Source organism: Macrotis lagotis, chromosome 3 (genome assembly GCF_037893015.1).
Source record: "Macrotis lagotis isolate mMagLag1 chromosome 3, bilby.v1.9.chrom.fasta, whole genome shotgun sequence".
Taxonomy (NCBI): domain Eukaryota; kingdom Metazoa; phylum Chordata; class Mammalia; order Peramelemorphia; family Peramelidae; genus Macrotis; species Macrotis lagotis.
In genome coordinates this window covers 35,029,714-35,039,732 of record NC_133660.1, presented here as the reverse complement: position 1 = coordinate 35,039,732, position 10,019 = coordinate 35,029,714, and positions in this window count along the sequence as shown.

Genomic DNA, 10,019 nt, shown 5'->3' with positions numbered 1-10,019 from the left:
TTGACTCTGTCATCACCAGCACTGTCATTCATTATCTGAGCCTGGAATCAGGAACATGAGTTCAGATATTCATAGCTGTGTGACTCTGGGCAAGTCATTTAGCCCCATCTGCCTTAATTTTTTCATCTGCAAAATGTGAATAATAGCTACCTTCCAGGTTTGGTCAAAAAGACTTTGAAACCTATAAACATTATATATACACACTGGCTTTTATTTATTGTTACCAATACCAGCATAGTCACTTCTGAGGCACTTCGGGTTTATGATCAGTAAAGAACAGGGTAGTTAACCATTAAGTCTTTCACTATCATCATGGACCAAAGAGATCTTCTAAAACCAGTCACTCTGTGACCCTCCAGGCAATACTGCTCTAAAACCTGTGCAGAAAGATGTATGATCCCTTGAATTCTAAGGACCTCCAAGAATAGAGAATCTTGAATTTTGAATCTCTTTTCTCTGTCTCTATCTCTCTGTTTGTCTATCTGTCTCTTTCTCTGTCTCTCCATCTTGATTTCTTCTGGAACAATAATTCTCTATCAGATTCATATAGCAGAATTTATTCAACCATTCCCCCAATAGATAGGCATACCCTCAATTTCCAATTCTTTATCACTATAAAAAGAACTATTATAAATTTTTTGTGCATGTGTTTTTATACATATAGTTTTAAGTTACTAAGTAAAGAATGCTTTCTCATTCTGGGCAGGATTTGTCTATCCATATGACACAAAAAATGGAGCCTTCACCAGAAGAGAAAAATCTTTGTGGAAGAGTCAAACTTAGTTCAGTATAACACTTGGAGAATTTTTGTATAGTAAAGACACTTCTTGAACCATCATTTGAACTTTACAGTTACTTTTTCCCCCTCAAATCTTAGATAGGATTTTTGGTCATGTCTTACTTTTCATGACACTTTTGGATGTTGTTTTTTTTTGCAAAGATACTGAAGTATTTTCCCATTTTCTTCTCCAATTCATTTTACAGATGAGATAGCAGAGGCAAAAAGAATAAAGTGACTTGCCCAAAGTCCCACAAACTAATAAGTGTCTAAATCTAGACTTAAACAGGTCTTCCTAACTCCAGACTTAGCATTCCACTCTCCAGTTGTTAAAGTAGGATTAGTTCTTCTAAAACTATTTCTTAGCAATGATGGGAGGTCTGACTGAAACACAAGTTTTTAAACCCAAATTATAATTATAAAATGTATCCATTGTTTTTAGATTTTTGGATATGAGACAGAGGTAATGAAATCCTAGCTAAGGAGATGGGAGAAATAAGTTTCCTTTCTGTTTCTGGGATTGTACAACTTTAGGGAAGTCATGGTGGTTACATTTTCTTCACCTGTAAAAGATTACAGAAACTATCCTGTCTAAATCATTGACAATATTAGATAGACTCTGGGCAAATCATTTAGCCCCATCTGCCTTAATTTTTTTATCTGCATTAGTAGCATAACTACTTTGACATTATATAGATACAATCATCCATTATATTATTCACATCAAAATGAAAATATACACAATGGAGCCACAAATCCTGAAAGATTCTATCTCCATGAACACTGTTTATGCATTAAAAGAAATCATGGCAAGAAAGATTCTTGTATGCCTTTTGGTGGAAAATTTCCCTGGAATGAACAGAACTGAAGAGGACAATAAGGAAAATAAAATTGAACAAAAAGGAAAAGAAAGGTAATTCACTTTATCTTGTCGATTTTTTGAGGAAATAGCTGGAGAAGAGAAGGTAGAATGTTGAGAGGAGAAATGCACTAATATACTTTTTTACCCAAAAATTGCCAGTTATTAACTTTGTTTTTAATTTCTCCTCACTGATTACAAAATTCTGAAAATTTTTACAAAACTTGGTTTGTCAAAATTCCAATTACATGTCATCTGAAACTCTCTTCTCAAAAAGATCATATAATTTCATTAAATTTTTATAAAATATCAAGTACTGATCCAAAATATTTGAATATTTACTATTTAAATACCATGTCCTTTATCCTAGATGGCCATTCATATATTTTCATTTGAGATAGTTGTAAAATGAATGAAGCTTGAAACTAGAGTTGGAAAACTGCATGAACATGGTCCTAAGTTCAAAAATGTGTCTTTGGGAAGCCAATCACAGTTTTGAACTTACCTAATGATAATAAGAGACAGGAAAAAATTAAATTAGTAAATGAAAAGGATGTCAGGGTGTTTATATGCCATCTATTCCTACTTTTACTCAAGGAGTGTTGAAGTTTGAAAAATCTCTATACTGTGAAAGTTATGTACTACTATTGTTCTGAAAGAAGTCATGAGTGACCAGATTTTAAAGAAGCAGGAAAGAATTGCATGAACTAATGCTGAGTGAAGTGAAATGAACCAAGAAAACATTGTTCACATTAACAACATTAGATGCTCCACTATGATGGATGGATCTCCTCTCAGTGATTAAGGACAATATTGAGAGATCTGTAATGGAAAATGTCATCCATGTCCAGAGAAAAATCCAAGGAGTCTGAGTGCCAAGCAAAGCACATTATGCTCACTTTTTAAAACTTCTTTTGTGTTTTTTCTTTCTTACTTATGTTTGTGTTTCCCTTTTAATTCCTCTTTCACAGCAGGACTAATATGGAAATATGTTTAACCCAATTGAATATGTATAACTTTTGTCAGATTGTTCTCTACCATAGGGAGGTGGGGGAGAGGGAAAGGAAGGTGGTAGAAAAAATGCGAAACTCATAAACTTGCAAATGGATGAATGTTGAAAATTATCTTTGCATATGATTGGAAAAATAAAATGTTTTTTTTGAAGTTCCAATACTAGGGGTGTCTAGGTGGTGCAGTGGATAGAGCACCGGCCCTGGAGTCAGGAGTACCTGAGTTCAAATCCGGCCTCAGACACTTAATAATTACCTAGCTGTGTGGCCTTGGGCAAGCCACTTAATCCCATTGCCTTGCAAAAACTAAAAAACCAAAAAGTTCTGCCCAGAATGCAATAAAGGAGAGAGTGACATCTAGCACATCTAGAATACAGTTAGATGACCAAGAACTTTGTATCACCAGCTTGAGACCTGACCCTCAAAACAATTTCCTTTTCTCTAGTTCACTTCAGTTCTTGAATTTGGCTTCACTTGTGATTCTCAGAAATAATAGTAGAAAATAATTGACATGATTGGTTGTAATAATGATCTTAGCAGTATTGAAGTAAAAATCAAAAAGCTAAAGGTACAGAACCAGGTGATACTTCCCATAATCTTCAAAATGCTGAGATACCCCCTCATCACATTGAAGTAACCCGAGTATTCATAGGAGGCACAGCAGTACAGGTGGACACAGATCCAATGCTCATATTCTTGAGGAGTCATGGATAAAATAGCCTAAAGAGGGAAAAAAGGGAAAGAAAAGGAGATGGAGAAAGAAGACAAAAAAGGAGACAGAAAAGGATTAGAAGAAAAAAAATAAACTTGAGTGGTCAAGTGAATCAGGATCGTCAGTCTAATTATTCCACCTAAACCAATACATGCTTTTCTCTCTCTCTCTCTCTCTCTCTCTCTCTCTCTCTCTCTCTCTCTCTCTCTCTCTCTCTCAAAAAGAAAAAAAAAGGATTCTTTCCCTAAACATTCTAAGGAAAAACTCCAGCAGACTCTCCCTCTACAAGGAGTTTGTATTCACTCCTTGGATCACAGAGTCTCAGAGTCTGAGTTCATAAGTGACCTACTCTAATCTATTGCTGACTAATAATATTATCTATGACATTACAGATGAGTACTCATCTAGTCCCTGCTTAAAGACCTCTGAAGAGAGGGAAATTACCATCTTCCAAGTCAATTCATTTCATTTTCAAAGACTTCTAATTATTAAGAAGAATTTTTCTTCCTTGAGTCTAAAGTTACCATTTGGAATTTCCATCCATCCCTCCTATTTAAGGTCATTGGTCTCAAACATAAGATGAATCCTACATCAACATGAAAAATCTTTCAAAGACTAGTTACTATCACTATCTACATAAATCTCTTTTCCAGGTTTATTAGCCAATTTCCTCACCTTCATTGTTGTTCTCATTTTGAAGGATTCTCACTTTCCTAGTGAAGTTAAAAAAACATCTGAAGTCAGGAAGCTCTGGGTGTGAATCTCACCTCCACCACATCCTGGCTATCTGCATATCAGGTATTTAACTTCTCTGTGACTTACTTTACTTTTCTATAAAATGGGAATAACAAGAACTTTTGATTGTTGAGCAAATGACATAATTTGTACATATCACTTGGCAAATGTTGAGGTGTGATATAAATGTCATATTTTGCTTATTTCTAACACTGAAACACTACCAAAATCCTTTTCTAAAACAGATCTGGTGCTGATACCTAAACTATGAACAGTATATATTGGTGCAAAAAAATTCCTAAATAAAATATTAGTGTGTTGACTATAGCAAAATATTACAAAGATTACACATTATGATCAAGTAGGATTTATATAAGGAATTCAGGGTTGATTTACTATGAGGGAGACTATTCACATAATTTATTATATTATTAAAAAAACAAAATCATATTATTAAATTAAAAGATGCAGAAAAGATTTTAGTCAAAACACAACACTCGTTCTTATTAAAAAACTACTTGAAAGCATAAGTATAATTTGATTTTTTCCCCTTAAAATGATAAGAAATATCAACCTAACATCAGCAAGCATGACTTTTGTTGAGGATAAGCTGAAAACTTTCTTTTTTTTTTAGGTTTGGTTTTTTTGTTTTTTTTTTTGCAAAGGAACAGGGTTAAGTGGCTTGCCCAAGGCCACACTGCTAGGTAATTATTAAGTGTCTGAGACCCCAGGTACTCCTGACTCCAGGGCCGGTGCTTTATCCACTGCGCCACCTATCTGCCCCAAAATTTCTTCTTGCTTTTGTTTTTTTTTTTTGTTTGTTTGTTTTTGTTTTTGTTTTTGCAAGGCAAATGGGGTGAAGTGGCTTGCCCAAGGCCACACAGATAGGTAATTATTAAGTGTCTGAGACCAGATTTGAACCCAGGTACTCCTGACTCCAGGACCGATGCTTTATCCACTACGCCACCTAGCTGCCCCTTGAAGATAAGCTGAAAACTTTCTCAGTAAGAACAGGAAATGAAACAAGGCTGTCCAGCATCACTACTATTATTTACCATTGTAGTAGAAATGTTAGCAATAGCAATGAGGAGAAAAATATATTGAAGCAAGCAGAATGTGCAATGAGGAAAGAAAAGCATACTTTTCTGCAGATGATAGAAGGGTATACTTGGAAAACCCTAGAGATTCAACTAAAAATAGTTTTAAAATAATTATGGCAAAGTAAGAGGATATAAAATGAACTCTCAAGAAATATCAGTGTCCTTATATATTGTCCACAAAGTCCTGCAAGAAGAGAGAATAAGAAATATTTCATTAAAAAAAAACTATATACACTATAAAATAACTGAAAGTATACATGGGAAGACAGATCAAAAACTACAATAAAATAAGATTCAAATAATTTGAGAAATTTTAATTGTTCATGGGTAGGTCAAGACAAGATGCTTAAAATGACAATTCTATCTAAATTAATGTTTATTTAATGTCATCCCAGTTAAACTACCAAAAATTCTTTTTTTGAACTATAAAAACATAGCATAGTATATAAAAACATAGATTCATTTGGAAGAACAGAAATTCAAGATACCAGAGGAATTAATAGGAAAATATAAACAAAGGATATCTAGCAGTTGAATCATGAGAAAGTAATTATTAAAATATTTGGTACTGACTAAGAAGTAGAATGCTGTATCAGTGGCATAGAATAGGTACACAATACACATTTGTAAATGATAATAGTAACTCCATGTTTGAAAAAGACAAAGATCTAAGCTTTGAGAATCAGAATTCATGGTTGGTAGAAAAAATTGGAAAACTGGAAAACAATCTGACAGAAACTAAGTATAGACCAATATTTTGTATCATTTTCCAAGATCAAGTCAAAATGGACACATGACCTAGCTTTAAAGAGAGATGTCATAAGTAAACTAGATCAGGATAGAACATATTACCTATTATTACCTATCAGACTGATGGAGAAGAGAACAATTTCTGAATAAACTAGAAACAGAGAGCACCACGGGATATAAAATGGATAATTTTGATCACATTAAATTAAAAATGTTTCTACAAGGTCAGCTAGGTGGTGCAGTGGATAAAACACCGGCCCTGGAGTCAGGAGGACCTAAGTCTAAATCCGGCCTCAGACACTTAATAATTGCTTAGCTGTGTGACCTTGGGCAAGTCACTGTTAACCCTATTGCCTTAAATAAATAAAATTAAAAATTTTTTTAATGTTTTGTACAATTGAAACTAATGTAGGTAAGATTAGAAGGAAAGAAGAAAATAGGGGAAGATTTTAATAACTGAGTTTTCAGATTAAAGTCTCATATCTCAATTATATAAAAAACTAAACACACTTGTAAAAATATAAGTCATTTCTCAATTGATAAGTGATCAAAGGATATAAAAAGGCAGTTTGGGGGAGAAGAAATCAAAGAGATACATAAAATGCTCTAAATCATTATTGATTAAGAAATGCAAATTAAAACAACCATGAAGTATCATCTGATACTTATCAGACTGACTAAAATGATAAGGGGAAATGACAAATGCTGGAGGGGATGTGAAAAAATTGAAACACTAATATAACACTGGCAGAATTGTGAACTAATTATATAGTCCAAATTGAAATTATACTGGAAAAAATTCTATATACCACTATTAGGTCTGCTTCCCAAGGTCATTGGGCAAAAAAGGAAAAGAATTTAATTTGTTTTAAAATATTGATAGCAACTCTCTTTGTAGTGGCAAAGAATTGGAAGCAGAGCATTTGCTGATCAAATGTTTAACATTTGAACAAGTAGTGAATTATGATTGTGATGGAATACTCCTGTAAGAAATGACAAACATGGGGAGGCTAGGTGGCGCAGTGGTTAAAGCACAGGCCCTGGAGTCAGGAGTACCTGGGTTCAAATCTGGTCTCAGTCACTTAATAATTACCTAGCTGTGTCGCCTTGGGCAAGCCACTTAACCCCATTTGCCTTGCAAAAACCTAAAAAACAAAAATGACAAGCATTTTGTTTTTAGAAAATCATGGAAAAATTTGCATGAACTAATGCATAGTGAAACAAGCAGATCTAATGGAATATTGTATACAGTAACAGTAAAGGACTTGCAAAGGAAAATGCTACCTACCTCCAGAGAAAGAACCGATATCAGAATGAGATCATTGTATGGTTCCATATTAAATCTGCATATATATATATATATATATATATATATATATATACATATATATATATATATATATACACACACACACACGGACTTGTCCATACATATAAATATATATATGCACATACATATGCATAAAATATGTGCATATTTATATAATTATATACATTATTCGTGTGTGTACAAATATATTCATAAATGAAATTTTTCCTTCTCTAATGTAGAGATGGGAATGGAGGAGAGAAAGAACTCAGCACTCAAAAATATAGCAAAATAAATAAATGAGTAAAAGGAGAGACATTACCATTTGCTCTGCCACTGTATTGAGAAACACCGGACCTTTACAACTGACTCCCAGGTGAAACTATCTATATGTTTTGTCATTCTTCTTAGAATATGAGCTCTTTGGGGAAACGGACTGCTTGCTTCCATTTGTATTTTCAGTACTTTATAACATATAAAATTTCATAAGTTTTTCATTCATTCATCCAATTAAGCTTAGAATCCACTGAATCAAATTCTATATAACCACCCCACCATGCCGTTCTTATGAGACTAATTTTTTTTAATCCCAATGAAAAAGTTTTCTATCAGTCCCTGCTAAATGTCATCTTATTAGATTAAATCATCATTCAAATTTGCCAAGTTGATTGTGTAGCCTGACTTTGTCATCTAACATATAAGCTTCATGTTATCTGAAATTATGAGAGTTTCTCCTGTGGCTTTAGCTAAATCTTTGATAAAAATGTTAAACAGCACAGGACCAAGGATAGATGCCTAAGGCAATCCTCCACAAGATCTCCTGTGAAGCTGACATTGACTGTTTAGGTCTGGTCATTCAACTAGGTCTGAATCCTCCTAGTCTGAACTTCTTTATTCTATTCATAAAAATAGAGTAAGAGACTTGGCAAAAGCTTTGCTGAACATCAAACATGCAGTCCTCACAAATATTTAGGTGCCTGTTGCAGTTACATAAAAATAGACTTTTTTTTAATGATGATGGTGGTGGTTAGCATATGGTCAAGGTTCATAAAGCACTTTAATATTATTATTTCATTTTGTCCTCAAAATTCTGGGAACCAAGTGCTATTATTTGCTTCATTTTACAGAAGATGAAACTGAGGTTTAGAGAGATTAATTGATTTCTCCAGAATCACACAGCCACTATGTGTATACAATTTGAACTAAAATGTTTCTGATTCTATATCCAAAACTCTATCCACTGCACCATCCATACATACTCCAGTAATGCTGTTGCACAAGATAAAGATCATTCATTGTCTCTCAAGCAATAATATGTTTTAATGCAGTGTTTCTAACTTGAGAGAAAAAAATTCCAAATCTTTAGGTCTGAACAGGATACATGGAGATAATATTTCTCCTATTCCAAAAAAAAAAAAAACCATCAAAGTAACTTTGGAGTAGCATTGATATTCTAGAATTGTTCACATCAGAAAAAAATGACTTCATGATTTTTATCTGGCCCTATGTTTCCAATAAGGTACTGTCTTCAAGGGTCTAAACACATGTTAATGTTTATCCTTCATTTTTGAAGATCATGACATCAGGGAGGTGATAGCATGAATTGGACTTGAGTGAGGAAGTGCTATGCTAAGGCACCAGCCTCATTTCCTACTCTGGAGTCATCTGGGTTCTATGGTCAGATATGGAGATGGTCCTAGATCTGAGGCAATCAGGATCAAGTGACTTATCCAAAGTCACAGAGCTAGTAAGAGTCAATTGTGTAAAGTCACATTTAAACTCCCATCCTCCTTACTACAAGGTCAGTGCTCTATCCACTATGCCATCTTTTTAAGAACTGAGAAAACACATCATTTAATGAACAAAGGTGTAAGGAGCTGTTGTGTGTGGGAGTATTGTAAAATTTCATCACCTGGTGGCCTCTAGCACCAAATCATTATTTACTGGTTGATTGGAGAGTGCCATAGGAGTGGGAGTAGACCAGGGAATGGGGAGGATATTTAAGCACTTGTATTTGGTTTAATAAATGGAGAACTTTAAGGAGAACTTGTCATCCTTGTCTCCTGCCCCTTCAGCATTCACCTGGGTAAGGATAAGCTAGCTGGCAGGAACCTGACACTTTCTGAGCAGCTAGTCTAACAGGAATATAACACAAAGACCTGCAATTCTAAGAATCCAACCCTAGCTGGTGATCATCTAGATCACAAGAGAGACTTTGCTACTCTCTATATGCCCTAATGAATCTGGGACTTACCCAAGTGGTTGAACTACTTAAATGATCTGAGTCATCTTCCAAAAGGTGATGCCCCAAGAAAAAATTTCATTGAATCAACTCACAATGCTGGCTATTACTTTTCAATTAATTAAAAGGCATTTCTTAAATGCCTTCTGTAAGGCAGTCTCTATATTATGGAAAGAGACTACCAAAACAAAAGAAAATTGAAATGGAGTTTCTATTCTATTAGAAAACAGTACACAGACAATTATATATGTAAGAAATTCAGAGGATTGCTTGTAGTTTGGAGTTATTAATAGAAGGGGGCTTCAGGGATAAAAAAAGTGAGGAGTTGGCCTTGGTGCTGAAGTATGAAAGAGACCAAAGATTCTAAGGGATAGAAGTGAGAAGGAAGGCATAGCAGGAAAAGGGAGCATCCTTTGCAAGGGCCCAGAGATGACTCAGTAAAGGAATAAGAAGGTCAGTTTAACTAGACTAAAGAGTGAATAAAGAGAGCAAAAGAGACTAAGCCCTGAAAGAAAGGTCAGAGC